The sequence below is a fragment of the Chiloscyllium plagiosum genome, unplaced genomic scaffold (assembly GCF_037043375.1).
Source record: "Chiloscyllium plagiosum isolate Xiang-an unplaced genomic scaffold, Cpla_swu_hap1 HiC_scaffold_7, whole genome shotgun sequence".
NCBI classification, from domain to species: domain Eukaryota; kingdom Metazoa; phylum Chordata; class Chondrichthyes; order Orectolobiformes; family Hemiscylliidae; genus Chiloscyllium; species Chiloscyllium plagiosum.
In genome coordinates, this window is record NW_028270145.1 from 51,913,315 (window position 1) to 51,935,267 (window position 21,953).

At 42.0% G+C, this 21,953-nt stretch overlaps 1 protein-coding gene across 8 annotated transcripts in view; it reads left to right on the forward strand.

Moving 5' to 3' along the window:
- Nucleotides 1-12,555: 12,555 nt before the first annotated feature.
- gpr155b (G protein-coupled receptor 155b) overlaps nucleotides 12,556-21,953 on the forward strand; it is a 60,475-nt gene continuing 51,077 nt past the window's right edge. For 2 of the 8 annotated variants that reach the window (XM_043693593.2, XM_043693592.2), the window contains exons 1-2: nucleotides 12,557-13,208; nucleotides 17,648-17,711. The gene's annotated coding sequence lies outside the window, so the exon portion shown is untranslated. Of the gene's footprint in view, nucleotides 13,209-16,473; nucleotides 16,541-17,647; nucleotides 17,712-21,953 lie in introns of all 8 variants that reach the window. The other 6 variants (XM_043693587.2, XM_043693586.2, XM_043693588.2 and 3 more) reach the window with 6 other exon arrangements.

Genomic DNA, 21,953 nt, shown 5'->3' on the forward strand with positions numbered 1-21,953 from the left:
ATGACTGTCTTCTGTGATGGAAGAGGCTGAGATAGATCCTCTGGTTGAAGCTAGTTGTAATTGCTTCAGCCTTATCATTGTTCTGTTGGATTGATCTCCTCTATAATTAAGGATACATCTTCCTCTAATGCGTTGTATACTTGTCCAGCACTATTCATGACTGGATCTCACTGCACTGCAAAACTTAGATGTTGTCATTTGGTTGTGGGATCACTTTTGCATGGTGTTTGGCATGCAAGCAATCCTATGTTGTAGCTTCACCACATTGGCAAGTGTACCAGGTATTGCCGCTGCTATGACTTCTTGTACACTTTATTGATCAGTGGTTGATCCCCTAGCTTCATGGTAATGGTAAAGAGGGTGATGTGCTATGAAGTTGCAGATTGCTGAGGCTGACCAGCCTCTTTTTCTGGATTTGTATAGTTGGATATAAAAAAGAGTCACTGTCACACATGTGCAGCAAAGCCTGTAAGAAAATGAAATATAAATCTTTATAATATAAGTCCAATGACTCACCAATGTGGGGAAGAATAACATTTTCACTAAATTTTATGACTACACTGACTGAAAGAAGTGAATTAGATTGCAATTACAACTCTGTATGTTTATTCTCCTTGGAATGAAACAAGTTGAAGACATGTATCTGATTTCATTTCACCAAGTGAGCACTGTGTCTGCCTTTGAAGTGTAAAGGTATAACCATGTAAAGTAAACAAATATCCAGTTCAGATCAGAAGGGAATATAATTGTGTGCTAGCACCATCTTAGAATGCAACGGTTAGAATTAAAACCAAGAGCCAAAATTAAAGAAAGAGAAACAAAAGGAAAAGAAAATGTCTGGATTACCCTCATCGTTGCCATCATGAGTTTTGAGCCGGGCTTACCAATGCCGCCTTTGCTAGATACACGAATGCTGCAGTACTGAAACCATTGCTCTACCTCCAATGCCACCACCTCTTGTCATACATATCAGCGCTGCCTGCGCTGGACCTATCAATGTCGAAGATGCCATGATCCAACAACATCAATCACCACTGGGCCCACCTTGCTGGTACCGCTGCCATCTTGGAGTCAACTGAATTATCAGAGTACATAACCTTCCTGAACAAATGCAAGAGTGTAATCCTTTGAACCAGCGCTGACACCAGTGGCTATCAAAGCCACTGCCACTCCCTTGGGCCCTGTGCTGGACCCACCAGCCTTGAAGTCACCACGCTCCGGGCACCACCTCTCACCGCTAAGCCCAGACTCAGTGCTACCACAACATCTCTGGAGAAAGCTTTCTAGTGCCAGCCATACCAATAATACTGTTGCCTATCTAAATTGCACTCTGAGCTTAATTTTACTTTTAATCAATGTAGTTAGCTATACTCCCTATGGATAACATTGATAGCCAAGCTGGGATTCTTAGGATGGGGGAATTCAACATTACAGGGCAAAGGTTTAAGGTGAGAGGGGAAACGTTTAAAAAGGACCTGAGGGGTAACTTTTTCACACAGAGGGTGGTGCATTTATGGAATGAGCTGCCAGTGGAAGTGATGGAGGTAGATGCAACATTTAAAACAACATTTAAAAGGCATCTGGATGGGTTTCTGAATAGGAAGATTTTAGAGGGATATGAACGAAATGCTGGCAAATAGGATCAGGTCAGATAAAGATGTCTTATTGGCACGGATGAATTGGACCGAAGGGTCTGTTTCTGTGCTGTATGACTCTACTGTGCAATTAAATATTGGGTAATATGAGCCATGGCTGTATACTAATGATATTTATGTTCTGCAAGGGAGTGACTTATGCCATTAAATATAAACAAGTACCTACATCAGTAAGGGGAGGAGGTTCGGCTGGAAGAGGTTGGGTAAAGTAAAGGGTCAAGGAAACATAGAAAACAGGAGCAGAAATAGGCAATTTGACCCATTGAGCACACCTTAGCATTCAACAAGTTAATGGATGATGCTGTCTCTTAATGCTATATATTCACTGTCTTCCCAGACCCCTTGACAAAGAGAAACAATGTTTTGGTGATAATGTTACTGGACTGATAGTCCAGAGGTCCAGCTAATGTTCTGGGATATGGACTCAAATCCCACTATGAAAGCTGGTAGAATTTAAACTTGAACTTTTAAGGTGTATGACCGGATGGTGGTGGGGGAGGGTTGCCGTTTGTTTTTGACTTGCAAATTGGTAGTTAAACAGTAAAGATGATAGTTGTAAGCTGCAGAAGGATAACCGCAGACTGAGAAGGTTGGTTAAAAGGACATAAGGGATAATTGCCTTTATTAGCTGAGGCATAGAATACAAGAGCGGGGACATTATGCTGGAACTATATAAAATGTTGATGCGGCCACAACCAGACCACTGTGGGCAATTCTGGTCACATTACAAGAGGATAGGGATGAAACTAGAGAGGGTGCGGAGAAGATTTACCAGGATGCTACCTCATCCGAGCTATAAGAAAAGATTGGGTATACTGTTTGTTTTCCCATGGAGCAGTGATGGATGAGACATGTCCTGATAGAACTGTATATAACTATATGGGGCACACAGCTATGGTGAATGGGAAGTCACTTTTTCCTTCATAGTAGGATCAATAAACAAGGGCACATATTTAAGGTAAGAGGTAGAAAGCTAAGTGTCGAGTTGAGTTGAGATTAGTGCAGTCAGATCTTTGTTGACTGCCACAGACATGATGCACCAAATGATCTCTTCTGGGCTGTAAATATCTTTGAGTTGAATGCTATCTATTTATTTTTTAGACATATTCAGCTTGACAATCTTCACAGCCTTCAGTGGTAGAGAACTCCCCATGTTCACCACCTTCTGACTGAAGAAATTTCATCTTATCCCAATCCAAAATGGTCTATCTTATAGTATGAGACTGTGACCCCTATTTTTCGATCTCCAGAAAGGGAAAATATCGTCTCTGCATCAAGTCCATTTAGCCATTTCGGAATTTTATATTTTCAAGGAGATCCCCTCTTATTCTTCTGAACCCTAGTGAATACAAGGCCAATCTCATCCTCAAATGATAAATCTGTCATCCCAGGAATCAATCTGGTGAATCTTTGCTGCACGGTATGTGTATCCTTCCTTAGAGAAGGAGACCAAAACTGTACTCAGAATCCCAGGTATCGGCTCACTAAGGCCCTATGTAGTTCCTTCCTGAGAACTGATTTAGCTCAGTTGGCTGGATTGTTGGTTTCTCTTCGAGGAGAAAGTGAGGACTGCAGATGCTGGAGATCAGAGCCGAAAATGTGTTGCTAAAAAAGCGCAGCAGGTCAGGCAGCATCCAAGGAGCAGGAGAATCGACGTTTCAGGCATGAGCCCTTCTTCAGGAATCATCTTCAGGATTGTTGGTTTACAGAGCAGTGCGATACCAACAGCATTGGTTCAATTCCCATTACTGGTTTGAAGTTACCATGAAGGGTGTTCTTTCTCAATGTCTTCTGTCACCTGAAGTCTGGTGGCCCTCAGGTCAAATCACCACCAGTTGCTTCTAATAAGAGAGCAACCCCTATAGTCTGTTAAGATGACAACAACAGTTCCTATACCCAAACCCTCTTTCAAAAAGGCCAATGTTCCATTTGCCCTCCTGCATGCTTATTTACACCCAGATACATCAACATTTCCCAAATTAACACCATACAGCTAATACTCTGCCATTGTTTTTCCTAGTGAGGTGGACAACCTCAAACTTATCGATCTTGCACTCCATTTGACCATTTCATCAACTTATCTAAATGACCTTGAAGGCTCTTTGCATCTTCCTCATCATCATAATGCCACCTCAATGTTGTGCTGTCAGCAAACTTAGAAATGTTATATCTGATTCCCTCAATTGTTAATATATATTGTGAATAGGTGGGGCCCAAACAATAAACCCTGTAGTATCCCTATAGAAACAAGAGGATGGCCAGAGTGAGGGTAAAGCTGATCAGGGATAGTGGCGGGAACTTGTGCCTGGAGTTGGAGTAAGTAGTGGAGGTCCTAAATAAATTCAGTAGTTTGCTTCAGTATTCATTACAGAGAGTTACCTTGATGTTTCTGAGGACAGTGTGAAACAGACTGATATGCTAGAACAGACTAATGTTAGGAAGGAGGATGTGCTGAAAATTTTGAAAAACATAAGGATAGATAAATCCACTGGGCCAGAGGGTTACTATAAGGAGCGAGGGAAGAGATTGCTGCACCTTTGGTGATGATCTTGTGTCCTCACAGTCCACTGGAGTAGTGCCAGATGATTGGAGGCTGGCAAATGTTATTCCCTTGTTCAAGAAAGGGGATAGGGATAACCCTGGGTATTACAGATCAGTCAGTCTGACATCAATGGAGGGCAAAGTATTGGAGAGGATTCTGAGAGACAGGATTTATGATTGTTGTACTTGGATAACCATAGTTTGATTAGAGATAGTCAGCCCCTTTGTGAGAGGCAGATCATGCCTCACAAACCTTATTGAATTCTTTGAGGATGTGACAAAACATGTTGATGAAGGTAGGGCAGTGGATTTGGTGTACATGGATTTTAGCAAGACATTTGATAAGGTTGCCCATAGTAGGATCATGCAGAAAGTAAGGAGGGATACAGGGAAATCTGGCCATCTGGATACAGAATTGGCTGGCCCATAGAAGAGGGTGGTGATAGATGGAAAGTATTCAGCCTGGAGCTCAGTAACCAGTGGTGTTCCCAGGGATCAGGTCTGGGATTTCTGCTGTTTGTGATTTTTATAAATGATTTGGATGAGGAAGTGAAATGTTGTACAAAGGTTGATGGAGTTGTGGGTAGTGTCAAAGACTGTTGTAGGTTGCAATAGGACATTGACAGGATGCAGAACTGGGCTGAGAACTGGCAGGTGGAGTTCAACCTGGAAAAGTGTGAAGTCATTCTCTTTGGAAGGTCAAATTTCAATGCAGAATACAGGGTTAGAGGCAGGATTCCTAGCAACCTGGAGGAACAGTAGGATCTTGGGGTCAATGTCCATAGATCCCTCAAAGTCACCACCCAAGTTGATAGGGTTGTTAAGAAGGCGTATGGTGTGTGAGGCTTTCATTAGGAGGAGGATTGAGTTTAAGAACCACGAGGTTATGCTGCAGCTGTGTAGAGCCCTGATTAGACCACACTTGCATTATTGTGTTCAGTTCTGGTTGTCTCATTATAGGAAAGATGTGGAAGCTTTAGAGAGGGTGCAGAGGAGATTTGCCAGGATGCTGCCTGGACTGAAGGGCATATCTTCTCATTGGAGTGAAGAAAGATGAAAGGTGACTTGATAGAGGTGTACAAGATGTTGAGAGACACAGGTAGTGTAGATCGCCTTTTCGCATGGCAGAAATGGCTATCACTAGGGGGGCATAATTTTAAGATAACTGGAAGAAGGTTGAGGGCAGATGTCAGAGGTAGGTTCTTTACACAGAGACTGGTGGGTGCGTGGAATGCACTGCTGGCAGTGGTAGCAGAGTCAGATACATTGGGGACATTTAAGCAACTCTTGCATAGGCACATGGAAGATAATATAATGAAGGCTTTGTAGGTTCATCTGACCTTAGAATAGGATAAAAGACCGGCACAGCAAAGGGCCAGTGTTGTGCTATAGTGTTTTATGTTCTATTTTCTATTCCACTAGTCACCCCCTTCCACTCCAAAAAAGAGCCATTGATTCCTACATTTAGTTTCCTGTCTGGTAACCAATTCTCAAGGATAGAAAAGGGGGAAAGAAAGGAGTGGCATTTTTGGTTATGGATAATATTATGGCTTAGGGAGAATATTTATGGAAGTATGTCCAGAGAAGTTATTTGGGTGGAATTGAGAAATAAGAAAGGGATGATCACCTTATTGGGATTGTATTATACAGCCGCCAATAATCAGCAGGAAATTGAGAAGCAAATTTGTAAGGAGATCTCAGTTATCTGTAAGAATGGTAGGGTCATAATGGTGGGGGATTTCAACTCTCCCAGCATGGACTGGGACTGTCATAATGTTAAGGGTTTAGATGGAGAGGAATTTATAAAGAATGTACAAGAAAATGTTCTTATTCAGTATGTGGATGTACCTACTTGAGAAGGAGCAAAATTTGACCTCTTGGGAAAGAATGCAGGGCAAGTGACTGAGGTGTCAGTGTGGGGGTGCAGTTTGGGGCCAGTGATTATAATTCTATTAGTTTTAAAACAGCTAGGGAAAAGGATAGACCTGATCTAAAAGTTAAAGTTCTAAATTCGAGTAAGGCCAATTTTGACAGTATTAGGAAAGAACTTTCAAAAGTTGATTGTTAGAGGCTATTTTGACAGAACGGTGAGGAGAGAAGGTGAGGTGAAGCGAGGGCTGCCGGGAGGGGTAAGTTTTCCCACTTAAAAAGGGGTTTACCTCAGGAGTCGGGCCTCCATTTTGACAGAGTGGCAAGGAGAGAAGGTGAGGTGAAGGGAGGGCTGCCGGGAAGGTAAGGACTTAATTTATATTTGGGCAGTGGCTAAACCTGAGATACTACACGTGTAGTAGCTCCCTCCCGCCCCTCCCCCCCCTAACCACAAGAAAAAGACTCTGTAAGGTAAGGCTTTTATTTCTTTCTTACTGTTCTTTTTCCTATATTTAAGTGCATTGTTTGATTTTAGTTAGTTCATATAAAGCTAAGCTTACAATGGCAGGAAACTTCAGACCCGTGGCATGTACCTCTTGCTTGATGTGGGAGCTTAGGAACGTGTCTGACGTTCCTGACTCTTACACTTACAAGAAGTGTGTCCAGCTGCAGCTCTTGTTTAACCGCATAACGGCTCTGGAGCTGTGGATGGACTCACTGTGGAGCATCCACAGTGCCTTAGGCAAATGTCTGTGTGGAGTTTGCACATTCTCCCCGTGTCTGTTTGGGTTTCCCTGGGTGCTCCGGTTTTCTCCCACAGTCCAAAAATGTGTAGGTTAGGTGAATTGGCCATGCTAAATTGTCCGTAGTGTTAAGTGAAGGGGTAAATGAATGGGTCTGAGTGGGTTGCTCTTCAGAGGGCCGGTATGGACTTGTTGGGCCGAAGGGCCTGTTTCCACACTGTAAGTAATCTAATCTAATCTAAATCATTCGCACTGCTGAGGAGGTTGTGGATAGAACATTTAGTGAACTGGTCACACCACAGGTTCGAATTGCTGAGGGAGACAGTGAATGGATGACCAAAAGACAGAAAAAGAGTAGGAAGGCAGTGCAGGTGTCCCCTGCAGTCATCTCCCTCCAAAACAGGTATACTGTTTTGAATACTGTTGAGGGAGATGGCTCACCAGGAGAGGGCAGCAGTTGTCATGATCATGGCACCGTGGCAGGCATTGCTGTTCAGAAGAGCGGGAAAAAGATTTGCAGTGTCATAGTCATAGGGGATTCTATTGTAAGGGGAGTAGATTGTCGTTTCTGTGGCCAAAAACGGGACTCCTGGATGGTATGTTGCCTCCCAGGTGCTCGGGTCAGGGATGTCACTGATCGGCTGCAGAGCATTCTAAAAGGGGAAGGTGAACAGCCAGTTGTCTTGGTGCATATAGGCACCAACGATATAAGTAGAAACCCAGATGAGATCCTGAAAGAAGAATTCAGGGAGCTAGGAGAGAAGGGAAAGAGGAGGACCTCAAAGGCAGTGATCTCGGGATTACTACCAGTGTCACGTGCTAGCCAGCGTAGAAATGAAAAAATAGGCAGGAAGAACACGTGGCTTGAGAGATGGTGTAGGAGGGAAGGGTTCAGATTTGTTGGACATTGAGACCAGTTCTGCGGAAGATGGGACTATTACAAAATGGACGGTCTCCATCTGAACCAGACCGGAACCAATGTCCTTGGGGGAGTTTTTGCTACTGCTGTTGGGGAGGTTTTAAACTAATGTGGCAGGGGACTGGGAACCAGAAGAGAAAACATGTTAGCAGCGAGGTGGATACTGTAAGAATTATGAAGATAGCATTAATAAAGAGAAGAGTAGGCAGAGAACGGATAAGTGCAAAAGAACTGGTAGCCTGAAATGCATCTACTTTAATGCAAGGAGTATAGTGTGTAAGGCAGATGAACTTAGGGCTTGGATTGGTGCCCTGGAGTATGATGTTATTGCAATCACAGAGACTTGGTTGAAGGAAGGGCATGATGACTGACAACTAAATGTTCCAGGATATAGACACTTCAGACAGGACATAGAGGGAAGTAAAAAGGGGGGTGGAGTTGCATTGCTGGTCAGAGATGATATCACAGCTATGCTAAAGGAGGACACTATGGATGTCGTGGGTAGTGAGGCATTATGAGTGGAGCTGAGAAATAAGAAGGGTGCAGTTACATTGTTGGGGCTGTAATTCTGGCCTCCCAACAGTGAGCGTGAGGTAGAAGAACAAATAGGTAAACAGATTATGGAAAGATGTAGAGGCAAAAGGGTAGTGGTGATGGGAGATTTTAATTTTCCAAACATTGACTGGGATACACTTAGCGTCAGAGGTCTGGATGGGGTAGAATTTGTAAGAAGCGCCCAGGAGAGTTTTCTAGAGCAGTATGTCAATAGTCCAACGAGGGAGGGGGCCATATTAGACCTGGTACTGGGGAACGAGCCAGGACAAGTGGTAGAAGCTGCAGTGGGGGATTCCTTTGGAAACAGTGACCCACAATTCTGTAAGTTTTAGAATACTCGTAGATAAAGATGAGAGTGGTCCGAATGGAGGAGTACTAAACTGGGCCAAGGCCAATTATATCAAAATTAAGCAAGAGTTCGTAAATGTGGATTGGACACAACTATTTGAAGGGAAGTTCACATTTGATATGTGGGAGGCTTTCAAAGATAGGTTAAAGATAGTACAGGATAGGGGCAGCATGGTGGTACAGTGGTTAGCACTGCTGCCTCACAGCGCCAGAGGCCCAGGTTCAATTCCCACCTCAAGCAACTGTCTGTGTGGAGTTTGCACATTCTCCCCATGTCTGCGTGGGTTTCCTCCGGTTTCCTCCCACAGTCCAAAAATGTGCAGGTTAGGTGAATTGGCCATGCTAAATTGCCTGTAGTGTTAGGTGAAGGGGTAAATGTAGGGGAATGGGTCTGGGTGGTTTGCTCTTCGGTGGGTCGGTGTGGACTTGTTGGGCCAAAGGGCCTGTTCCCACACTGTATGTAATCTAAGTAATAGGCATGTCCCGTTGAAGGCAAAGGATAAGAAGGCAAGATTCGTGAACCTCGGATGACAGGAGAAATTGTATGACTAGCCAAGAGGAAAAGGGAAGCATACATAAGGTCTAGGCAGCTAAGACCAGAACAGGCCCTGGAGGAATATCAGAAGAGTAGGACAAGTCTTAATGAGGAATCAAGCGGGCTAAAAGGGGTCATTGAAATAGCTTTAGCAAGCAGAATTAAGGAGAATCCCAAAGCATTTTATTCTTATATAAGAAGCAAGTGGGTAACTAGAGAAAGGATTGATCCACTAAAGAATAATGAATCTGAGAGAATGGGTGAGATTCTGAATGATTACTTTGCATCAGTGTTCACTGAGGAGAGGAACATGAATCTTGAGATTAGAGATAGAAGTTTGATCAGTCTGGATCACGTTGGCATAAGTAGGGAAGATGTGTTGGGTAGGCTAGAGGTTATGTAAGTGGACAAATCCCCAAGACCAGATGGGATCTATCCCAGGTTGCTGAGGGAGGCGAGAGAGGAAATAGCTGGGGCCCTGACAGATATCTTTGTGGCATCCTTAAACACAGGTGAGGTGCCGGAGGACTGGAAGATTGCTCATGTTGTCCCCCTGTACAAGAAGGGTAGTAGGGATATTCCGGGTAACTACAGGTGAGTGAGTCTGACGTCAGTGGTGGGAAAGTTACTGGAGAGGGTACTGAGGGATAGGATGTATTTATGTTTATAAAAGAATGGGCTTATCAGTGATAGGCAACATAGTTTTGTGCGGGAGAGATCGTGCCTTACCAACTTAATAGAGTTCTTCGAGGAAGTGACCAAGTTGATAGATGAAGGAAGGGCTGTTGATGTCATATACATGGACTTTAGTAAGGTGTTTGATAAGGTTCCCCATGGTAGACTAATGTAGAAAGTGAAGTCACATGGTGTTCTAGCTAGGTGGATAAAGAACTGGTTGAGCAACATGAGACAGAGAGTAGTAGTTGAAGGGAGTTTCTCGAAATGGAGAAAGGTGACCAGTGGTGTTCCACCAGAGTCAGTGTTGGGGCCATTGTTGTTTGTAATATACATAAATGATTCTGGAAGAGGGCACTGTTGGTATGATCAGCAAGTTTACAGATGACACAAAGATTAGTGGAGTAGCAGAAAGCATAAGGGACTGTCAAAGAATACAGGAGGATATAGATAGACTGGAGAGTTGGGCGGAAAAGTGGCATGTGGATTTCAATCCAGACAAATGTGAGGTGACGCATTTAGGCAAGACTAATTCTCGAGCGAATTATACAATGAACGGAAGAGCCTTGGGAAAAGTTGATGGGCAGAGAGATCTGGGACTGCAGGTTCATTGTACCCTGAAGATTGCTGCACAGGTGGATAGAGGGTCAAGAAGGCATATAGTATGCTTGCCTTCATTGGACAGGGTGTTGAGTATAAGAGCTGGCAAGTCATATTGAAATTGTACAGAACATTGGTTCGGCCACATTTAGAATACTGTGTACAGTTCTGGTCGCCACATTACCAAAAGGATGTGGACGCTTTGGAGAGGGTGCAGAGAAGGTTTACGAGGATGTTGCCTTGGTATGGTAGGTGCTAGCTATGAAGAGAAGTCGAGTAGGTTAGGTTTATTTTCATTAGAAAAAAGGAGATTATGGGGGGGGACCTGAATGCGGTTTACAAAATCATGAAGGGTATAGACAGGGTGAATAGAGACAAGCTTTTTCCCAGGGTGAAGAATTCCATAACGAGAGGTCACGCTTTCAAGGTGAGAGGTGAAAAGTTTAAGGGGGATACACATGGCAAGTACTTCACACAGAGGGGGGTGGGCGTCTGGAATGCATTGCCAGCAGAGGTAGTAGAGGCAGGCACGGTAGATTCATTTGAGATGCGTCTGGACAGATGCATGAGTAGGTGGGGAGCAGAGGGATACAGATGCTTAGGAATTGACCGACAGGTTTAGACAGTAATTTGGATCGGCTCAGGCTTGGAGGGCCAAAGGGCCTATTCCTGGGCTGTAAATTTTCTTTGTTCTTTGTATTTGCAGGTAAACAGATATTGGAAAGTAGGAGGCCTCCAAAAATTAGATAATATCTGTCTAGAGGGGATGTATTCCTATTACTGTGAACGGCAAGGGTTGGAGGTGTAGGGAATGATAGCTGACTAGAGAAATTGAGGTTCTAGTCAAGAAAAAGGAGGCATATGGCAGGCATAAATGGCTGGGATCAAGTGAATCCCTTGGAGTATAACGGCAGTAGGAATATACTCAGAAGGGCAAAAAGGGGACATGAGATAGCTTTAGCAAACAGAGTTAAGGATAATCTAAAAGGATTCTACAAATACATTCAGCACAAAGAGTAAATAGGGAGAGAATAGGGCCCCTTACAGATCAATTATGTGGAACTGCCGTGGATAGGTGAGATACTAAATGACTATTTTACATCTGTATTTACAGTGCAGCAGGTTATAGAAGCTAGAGAACTTGGAGAAATAAATAGTGATATCTTGAAAAGTGTCCATATGACAGAGGAGGAAGTGCTGGATACCTTAAAACGCGTGAAAGTGAATACTGTGTTCAGTTCTGGTCTCTGCTTTAGGAAAGATGTAGTTAAACTTGAAAGAGTGCAGAAAAGATTTACAAAGATGTTGCCAGGGTTAGAGGATTTGAGCTATAGGGAGAAGCTGAATAGGCTGAGACTCTGTTGCCTGGAGTTGAGGGGTGACTTTACAGAGATTTATAAAATCATGAGGGGCATGGATAGGGTGAATAACCAAGGTCGTTTTCTTTCCTGTGGCAAGTATATGGAATGAGTTGCCAGAGGAAGTGGTGGAGGCTGGTACAATCACAACATTTAAAAAGCATCTGGATAAATACACGAATAGGAAAGGTTTAGAGGATATGGGCCAATTGCTGGCAAATGGGACTAGATTAATTTAGGTTATCTGAGTTGGATAAAGGGCCTATTTCCCTGCTGTGTGACTCTGACTCTTTTGGGGGAAATGGAGGGAAGGGTATTTCACTGGATAGCTGATATCGCTGATTTCAAAAACCTTACTGCTATTATTAAGATAATCTAACACTGACCACAGTTTCCTCAATTAATGAATCTGGAAATAAAATATTCATTGAACTGACGTTTAACTCTTGTATAATTCAGTGACTGTTTTTCCTAACTCAAATAAAAAAAAAGTTGACCAATAAAGTACAATGATGTGGAGGTGCCCATGTTGGACTGGGGTGGAAAAGGTCAGAAGTCAGACAATACCAAGTTATAGTCAACAGGTTTGTTTGAAATCACAAGCGAGGTTCAAAAGCGGGCCACAACGCGTGCACCATCTCGGCGTTCGCCTCCCCCTCCCACTGCAGCGTTTTGAACACAGCAGTGAGTGACAGCAGCAGCCGCAGCAACTCGGGCTGCGGGAAATCTCCTCAGGGGGAGTCAGATCCGCTGGCTGGCAGAGCGGGGCGCACTTCCTCAGCACAGCTTCTGCTGAAATGGGGTGGAGAGGAGAGGCGGAGCGGGAAGTGCGGTTCGGCAGCATAGGGAAATCTCGAGGGGGAAAAGGACGAGATCAAGCAGTAACGTGCCGGGGTAACAGTCTTTCAGTGCATTCTGCAGTAAAGAAACATTCGTGCTTCTGTTAGGTACAGCCTTCGTGTGAAAGCGCCGTTTTAGCGTCTTAGTCCACCGCAGCGTTTGGATTAATTTTCATGCTCAGATTTTGCGACAGTGACGATCAGCAGAAATATTTAACCAAGCTTTGTACCTCTAGCTAATGGTACAATGCTCTGTGCTGCTGGCTTGCTTGGATTATTAAGGGGTTACAGAGCTGAAATGGACGGGGCCACTAGAATTCCTGTCACGTTTGATGTTGCAAATGTCAGTTGTTGGATTAGGCATTATTGCGCCATTGACTCTCAAATGCGCAGTAAAATCTAAAATCACGTTGGTGCTCAACTTGGGACGATGCATATATTGTTCCAGTGAACCCCCTACAAAAAGCAGATCCTTCAACATCGGTGGAAGGACCAGGCAGATTAACTTCTGGTATAATACTTCATTAAAGCCAAGAGAGATAAATCAGTAACAGAAGAGATTTGCAAAGAGGTAAAGAAACAATAAGTGGCATGGCGTATGACTTGCTCAAAACCTTAATGCTGTTACTTAATTTATAAATATTGTCTGTATGTAATTTAGTACTTGTTTATTTCGAACATTTGTTCAACTTCTCTTGTGAAGTGGTTAAAAGTGCCCACAGTATCTATTGTGTAGCATTTCAGAAATAAATAATTTCTTTTGTTTCAAGCTGTAATAATGCCAAAATGTTTTTAATACTGGGTCTTCATTTTACAGCATGGTGTGTTGGAAATACTAAAGCTTGCTGAAGCAAAGTGGAACTCTGCAGACAGAGCTATGAATTTAGAGTATTCATTACCGAAACATGAGAAATTCTCATGTTAATGAAGAACTAAATGACTCAAATTGTTTCAGCCAAGAGTGCTGAGCATAAATGGGGTGTAGTGACTGCCAGATATTGGCTTGGAGCTGAGCTTCTGCTGGACCTGGTTCTCCAAGGCAACTGCCACCACTTTCAGTCGAGATAGCCACCATAGTCGTGAGAATGTGGAAGGACTCCTCCAATATTCATTCCGGCCTGTGGTACATCTACCTGCTGTTCCCTGCTCTGCTGGTTAAGCATGTCATTTATGGCCACGTCATTTGGATAGGGTTGAGCAAGTGCCTGGTTTCTGGCTGTTCAGCGTTATCAGCTTTTCTTCCTCCACTGGATGGGGACATGTGGCAGTGTTGTGCTCAGCAGATTGTGTCCTCAAGTCTAGTTAAGTATCCACCAAGGTGAATGACACAGTGCTGGTGGAAGTTTTAGGTGAATATCTTATTTGTGGGTTATCTGAGGTGTCAGAGCCTTTGTCCTCAGAAATGGTGATGCTGATGGGTCAAGGCTGTGTCCTTGTGTGCTTGGTTGACTTCTGTATGGCACCAGTCCTTGTAGAATAGAGAAATAATTAGTTAGTGAAGATGCACAATAGCCCTTGTAGACTAATGTGTTTGCCTCATGCACATCTGAGATGGGCAGACTGCATGTCCACAATGTTGCTTACTCGCTTCATTGCTCTTTCCTTGTTTGTCATTGCCACAGAAACAGGTGCAATCCAGGTCTTCCCCAGCCAACTCAGTTTCCCACTTCTCAAATGGTATAATGTCTGTCATTCCCCCCTCTCCTTGGCGCACTGTGTGGGGTTGAGGGAGACCTTAGTCCTGCAGTGAGGTAAAGGGAGGGGTTGAATGTGATGACAATGGGTGCAGGAACAGTTTGAGTATGCATGACTATGCCAGGGGGTGGGCCATCCATAGTAAGCAAGTAGGAAGCACTGTACCCATGAAGGATTTGTGTTTTAAAAGCAGGATTTGGCTGTAAGCCCTTATACAAGATGCTAAGGCTTGTAGCTATTGCCCTTTGAGAGATACTAGCATGGTGGCACAGTTAGACTGAGTGGTGCCCAGTGAATATAAGCTGACTGAGAGAAGGCAGTGTTATTTATCTTTGCAGAGTGCAGCAGATGATTAAATTTCTTCTGTATCTAGGGGCATTGGTGAAGTCCACGGGGCACTGATCTTTGAAGCTACCTGAGATCGGATAGGACAGGTTTAATACTGGATCTGTTTCCTGGGGATAGGAACTCCCTTCTTTCCCAGAACCTGTAAGGAAGCATCACTGAAGTGAGGAGCATATTTCTGCTCCTTCTGTGGTACCGTCAAGAGGGGACGGGAAGTCTGGAGAAACAACACAGGCTCCTGGGAAGTTCCTGGCTTACAGCAAGTGAAATGGTGTCCAGCTGGCCCCAGCAGTTTCAACTCTGAAAGGTCCTGCCCGGACCAAGGACTTACCACTCACTTATATTTGTGATTCGCTGAGTCACTTGTGAAACATCTCACTTGTATAGATAATGAGGTGAAAAATATGCAATTGTGCCAAACAACCTGCCAAGGGCCGTGGCAGAGGGAACAATCTTTAACATATGCATGCCATAGTTTAAGTTTGAAATGGAAAATACTGGCCATCATTTTCATTGTGATCCTTAACAGGAAAAATTTCTCTACAGATAGCTTGCTAATTTGAAGGAAGAAAATCTGACAGTTTGGGAAAGGAATAGTCTAACAGCAGTTGCTTGTTGGGGTGTCAGGGATGTGAGACTATAAGCTTATAAGACATAGGAGCAGAAATAGGTCATTCAGCCTACTGATTCTGGTTTCCCATTCAGTGAGATCATGGTTGATCTGATAGTAACCAACTCTACTTTCTTGCATTTTCCCATAACCCATGATTGCAATACTTAAAAGAAAATCCATCTTTCATGTTTGACAATAATTAAATAATCCAATTGGTTCATAGTTCCTTGAAAGTGGAGACAGGGGTTAGTAGGATAGTAAAGAAGGCATTTCGTATGCTTTCCTTTATTGGAGCATTGAGTTTTGGAGTTGGGAGGTCATGTTGCAGCAATACAGGACATTGGTTAGGCCCCTTTAAGAATATTGTGTGCAGTTCTGGTCTCCTTCCTATCAGAGTAATGTTGTGAAACGTGAAAGGGTTCAGAAAAGATTTACAAGGATGTTGCCAGGGTTGGAGCTATAGGGAGAGGCTGAAAGGTTAGGATTGTTTTCCCTGGAGCGTCGGAGGCTGAGGGATGACCTTATAGAGGTTTACAAAATTGAGGGGCAAGTATGGGCTAGACACACGGTCTTTTCCTTGGGTTGGGGCAGGTTTAGGGTGAGAAGGGAGAGTTTTAAAAGGGACCTAAGGGGCAACTGTTTCACGCAGAGGGTGGTGTGTAAATGGAATGAGCTGCCAGAGGAAGTGGTGGAGGCTGGTACAATTACAATATTTAAAAGGCATCTGGATGGGTATATGAATAGGAAGGATTTAGAGGCTTATGGGCCAAATGCTGGTAAATGGGACAAGTTTGGGTTAGGATATTTGGTCAGCATGGATGAGTTGGAGCGAACGGTCTATTTCTGTGCTGTACATATCTTATGACTCTGTGGTTAACATTTTGAGAGTGAAAGAAAACACTAAAACAGCCAAACTTTTTCAGAATGTATGGCAGAAAGGACATAAATGTAACAGCCTAAAGAGTTAAAAATAAGTGCAGTAAACTGTGACTGAGTTAATATTAAAATAGTTTAAGCCAAATTTCTGTTGGCTGTGACATTATGATGTTTTGTGCCACAGTCCAGTCTTGTGACAGTTCAGCTAGTGCTTATTTACTTGGCTAACTGATTATCTAACTTCTCCTTAACTTAGTAACTGCAATGAAAAGATCACAACAAGTTCAATAATATTGGTCTCTTTCAGTTTGGGACTGGGAAAGATCTGGACAATTCCTGTAACACTGGGGAGAAAGGCATGTCCCATGAAGCTAGTAAGCGATATTGTGGATGTTGCATTCAGCTTGTTTGCTCCTAAATGTTCATAATGCATGTGCACTATATGGTGCAATATATCTGCAGCAATTGAGGGACAGTTAACACTTTATAAGAAATTGAATGATGGATCATGGCAATGGGGTATCATGTTTGATTTTTCAGGGAGGGTAGGACACGTTCAGTATTTCGAGTAGAGGATAAACAGGTAGTGGAGCTGAATTAATGTAGAGCAACAACTCAAAGGATTAATCTGTACTAGAGTTGTTGGAAAAGGATTGTTTGGTCAATGGTGTTGAAAATATGAAAGAGGTAAACATGTGACGTTCAATTTGTACGGGATGACACTGGCTCTTTGACTATCCTTTATAGTAAGAGAAAGTGAGGACTGCAGATGCTGGAGATCAGAGCTGAAAATGTGTTGCTGGAAAAGCACAGCAGGTCAGGCAGCATCCAAGGAGCAGGAGAATCGACGTTTCGGGCATGTGCCCTTCCTTTATAGTAGGTGATTTTCGTCAAGGAGAGGAAGAAACAGTACAACTTTAGATCAGAATTTCAGGTGCATTGAAGCAGATTGTAAGTGCAGTTACACTTTTGGATTTGAAGTCAGTAAAAATCAAAGAAACTGTCTTGGAGAAAATTAATGGAATTGTCACTAAATGCAGGTAGTGGCCAGAGACTGGAGAGGAATTTGCATAGTTTTTTCTCTTGGGTAAAGCAAGCTAGTTAGCAAAATTAGGCTGTTCCTAGACTAGATTTCGGAAACTGGCAAATAGATTTAGTTGGAGCATAGGATTTCTCTGGAGTAAAGGCCAAGGAACACGTGGATGTAAAACTGAGGGGCTGCATTGCTTTTACTGATTTGGAAGTTATACTTTCTGTGTAACGGTTTACATCAGAATCTTTAAACAAAAATCTGGTCTTTTGTCCTTCAAAGCCCTAAACCAAGCAGCTCCTCAATGTCTCCCTTTGATAAATTTGAAGATATTAAAATAATTTGACTAATTGTTAATTTATTCAATATAATTCTAATAATTGTGCTTCAGTGTATAACATATATAGTTTAGCATGCGTTAAAATACAATGTAATTGAATCTTACTTTCAGAAATTCAGTGATGATCATGCTAGGATTTGAGTTTCAAGAAGCTTGCTAAAGGAATGCGTGCACAGTAAGTAGGACATGATCTAAACACAACTTGTTACTTTCACATTTTTCTTCAAAGATACATTACCAAACATAATTTTGTTTTTAAATGATCAACATCTGACGTAAGGGTTGCACAAAAGGGTTCATCAAATCAGTGTTTTTGGCAGTATGAATGGTTATTGGTTCAAGAAGTGTAACGATCCTAGCAATTTAACTCTTTCTCTGTTATCTCCCAGCATTGATTTCCTCCTCCTCCTTCCCCCCCCCCCCCCCCCCCCGCCCGCCCGCCCGCCCCCCGGCATATGGTCTTGGGCATTAGCATCCTTTTGTATTTCACCATGAGACCCCTTCTTCATTTCAGTCTTAGGTTTGAAGAACTTAATCAGCTAACTCTGGGCCTGATTGCACTAGTCATTACGAAATGCCTGCATGAATATAATTTCTGACAATGTTTTCCCGTTACCAACTTGGAGCAGATTCCCTGGATAATTGAATTATTCGCTATTTGTTGTAACATTAACAAGTTTCCTTCTGCTTTGCTCTATGCAGCTGCATAGCATTTTACTGTTTGTTGTAGAGATATAAATAAGTTGTCTGTTTTTTAGTATGGGACAGCATTTTAATTTTCTTCTGTTAGTGACTGTCTCCAATGGTTCTATTTAACTTATTATTGCTGAGTGCAGCCAACTCTACATTCTCTGTAAGTTTTGTGTGTATTACAAAGCAAATATGTATCTCAAATCGAACATTGTGTGCGGCCTGTTTGTTCCCTGCATGGTGCATTCCTTATTGAATTATATCTGTGCACCTGCACAACTTGGTGGAATTATTGGCTGTAGCTCTGTTTACATATGTACTGATGGGATAAATGCAGACATGTGGTAATTGTTGCTCCACCTTAAAAATATTAGCCTCTAATAGGATTTGAATTGGACTGCAGCCTGAAGAAAGTTAAATAGGAAAGAATGGTGCATTGAGGCTGAGTGTTCCACTTGAGTGTCATTTCTTAAGCAACACAATCTAGGCGTGAAAGTGCATGCAGTGAATTATGTAAAGAGAACAATGAATTTACCCATATACCCAATTAATATTACAGAATTCATTCACATAGCACAGTTATTAATGTGTCTGTAGCATTCATACTACCATGTGGATTTTGTAACAAAAGAATAATGGTATAAACACACTTTTTTTTTAAATATTTAGTGGAAGTGTGTTATGACTATGGTAGGTGAAATGTTAATTTATAATATCAGTTGGATATTTATACATATCTCGAACCTTTTGAAAAGAAAGCTTTGCTTGAAGCTATTGTATTTAAGTTTGCAATTTTAAATTTGTAATAAACTGCTTGAATGGAAAGATAGAGTATATAACTTTCAGAGAGAGTTACGTAACCCAGATTATGAATGCAAAACAACTGGTTTTAAACACAGATAGTCAGAAAGAAGTTGCCACAGGGGAATAGACTTTATCTTCTGTTTCTCTGATACTCCTCCATCCAAATTTATGACTTGAAATCCTATTGGAAGGCCTCATCACAACAAGTGAAGCATTCTTAAAAGAGAAGTTTGAATCTACACACTGTCTCTGAAAGTAATTCAGTCAGCCATAACTGATCCCCAGTGCAAGTAGCTTGTGTGGAAGTTGTCTTTGGCTGTGGCCAGCAATTGAAAAATCTGTGAATAGTTTTTTTTTGTTCCAAATGTTATCTTTAATTTTTCTCTTTAAAAAACACTCTCTTTTTGTAGTGTTTTGTATTTGTCAGACCTGGGGGTTAATGTGTATGTTTGTGTACATTTTCGTAAACTTCGCTTGAGCAAGTTTTGTTTTGCAATAAACTAGTTCTTTATTTGTTAATTTAAGGAACCTGGATACTTATTTTATACATTAGACTGTATATAGCTTAGTAATAACACCTGCCTTTTAATTCAATCTTTGTCACCAGTGGACACATGGGAAAAAGAAAATAGTCAGTTCCCTCTAGATCCAATATGGCAGACTGAACTTTGGTAACAGTAATTTGTTTGCCTTTGGTTGCTTTCCCAGGGTTTGTCATGCTGCAGGAAAGCTTCCTGACTGGAAGGATTTTGCTGCTTCTCATGAAGCTGTTTACTTTGGTATACTCTTCCTACCCTTTGGATAAAATGTTCCAATAATTCCTTTAGGATTTTGCTGGTTTAACATTTTAAATCAAATTCAGAGGTCTTATAACTACTAATTCCAGAAGAAATGCATTTCAAATATTTTGTATCAAGATTTCAAGGCCAAAACATTGTATAATTTCAAGAAGAATTTGGATATAGCACTTGGGGCTAATGGGATGAGGGGATATGGGGGATAAGCAAGAACAGGCTATTGAGTTCGATGATTAGCCATGAACACAATTAATGGCGAATCAGGCTCAAAGGGCTGAATGGCCTATGCCCACTCCTAATTTCTATGTTTCTTTGAATAATTTGTTGCTCCTAATTTAGCATCAGTTTTTTAATTTGGTTAGGCCTGTATTCATAATTGCCTAGCAATTCAAGAAGCTATTCTTTGTGATCCACTGAGCAAGTTGTTTTATCAACAGCTGATATACAATCACAGAATATTTATTATTATATTAAAATGACAAAGAATAAACTGAATCTGAAACAGGAATAAGATGTGAATTTACTATTAATAGTTGTGCTGAATTTATCAACCACGCATTTCTCTCTCTATTTAACATAATTATTCGCATATGGATTTCAAACACTCCACCCATACAGCCTGGGATTGTAGTTTATAGATTGTTACCCCTAGGGGAGTCGTCTTGATAGTGTTAGTCACTTGGTTTGTTTGTTTTTTAATTGTTTGGGCACATTGATGAGGCCAGCATTAATTGATCATTCCTTCTTGCTCTTGAGAAGATGGTTGGTTGGTTGCTGCAGTTGAGAGGCTATAGTCAGTGTACTGGTACATCCACAGTGCTGTTGGAGTAGGAATGCCATGATTTTGACTCATTGACAATGATGGTTATATTTCCAAGTCAGGATGATTCATGGCAACATGCAGATGATGGTGTTCCTAAGTGTTTATAGCCTTTTTTTCTTGGTAGTCTAGCTTGTAGGTATGGAAGGAGACTTGATAATTTGCTGCAGTGCATCCTTTAGATGTGTTGTACTACTTCCAATGTCTTCCAGTGGTGGAAAGAGTGAAAGTTTGAGGAGGTAGACTATGGTCCTGGTGAAACAGGGTGCCTTTCCTGGATGGTGTTGAACTTCTAAATGTTTTGGAGTTGCACTCTCCCAGGCAAATGTATTTTATCAAATGCCTTTCCTGTGCTGTGTAAAAGGTAAACAGCTTTAGAGAGTTAGGATATAAGTTACTCTCTGTAGAATTGTAAACCTCTGATGTGCTGCCATTGTCATGGTATTCAAGAGTTTTTTCTAGTTAAGCTTCCAGTCGATGGTAATTCTCAGGATATTAATAGTGGGAGTGAGATTAGCTTTGTGATGGTTCTGTTGAATGTCAAGGGGATACAGTTAAATGTCTGAGTAATGTTGCTTCATCTGCTTCTCCTACAGCCCCATTTCTTTTGAGATAATAAAATCATCTCTCCCCAAAATAGCTTAGATGTAATCTGCTCTAAGAAACATAGTATCTCTGTGTGTAATCAGTGTTTTTTAAACCATACATAAACTATAGTTGGAATTTACATCAAATAATTGGATGCACTGATTCTGATTATGTTAAAGTATCTGAGAGAGTATCGAGTTAGTGAGATATGTATGTTTTTGCGAAGCACCTGAGAACATCTTTATGACTCAAAACGCTTCATGAGTTGTTGTACTTGTTTATTCTATTGGCTCACTTCTCTCTGATAAAGCAGCTTTCGAGCACATCATTCAATATTGCTGCATAAAATAATACTACTTGCTGTTGGCAATAATTACTTGTTAGTTAATTCCTTCCTTTGCCCTAACTATCAAAGTAAGTGGAAACAAATATAAGGGCAGGATCATGAACGTAATGCAGAATTTGTTTGTTCAGTGAAGCAGCTAAAATTGCAAACACCGAACTAAACAGTAAACCATATCACCATGGGTTTTGCAATGCTCTTCATGAAGTCGTACTCCAAAATTCCCCTGAAACTGAGCCCTATTCCTTCCCAACAACGCCGCAACCCTGGCCTAGCTTGATCATCCCCACCTCCTCCCTGCACCCAACACCTGTCCAGATTCACTCTGACAGCCGCTGAGTCTCCTAACTTAACCCAAATCCCCTGCCCTACCCA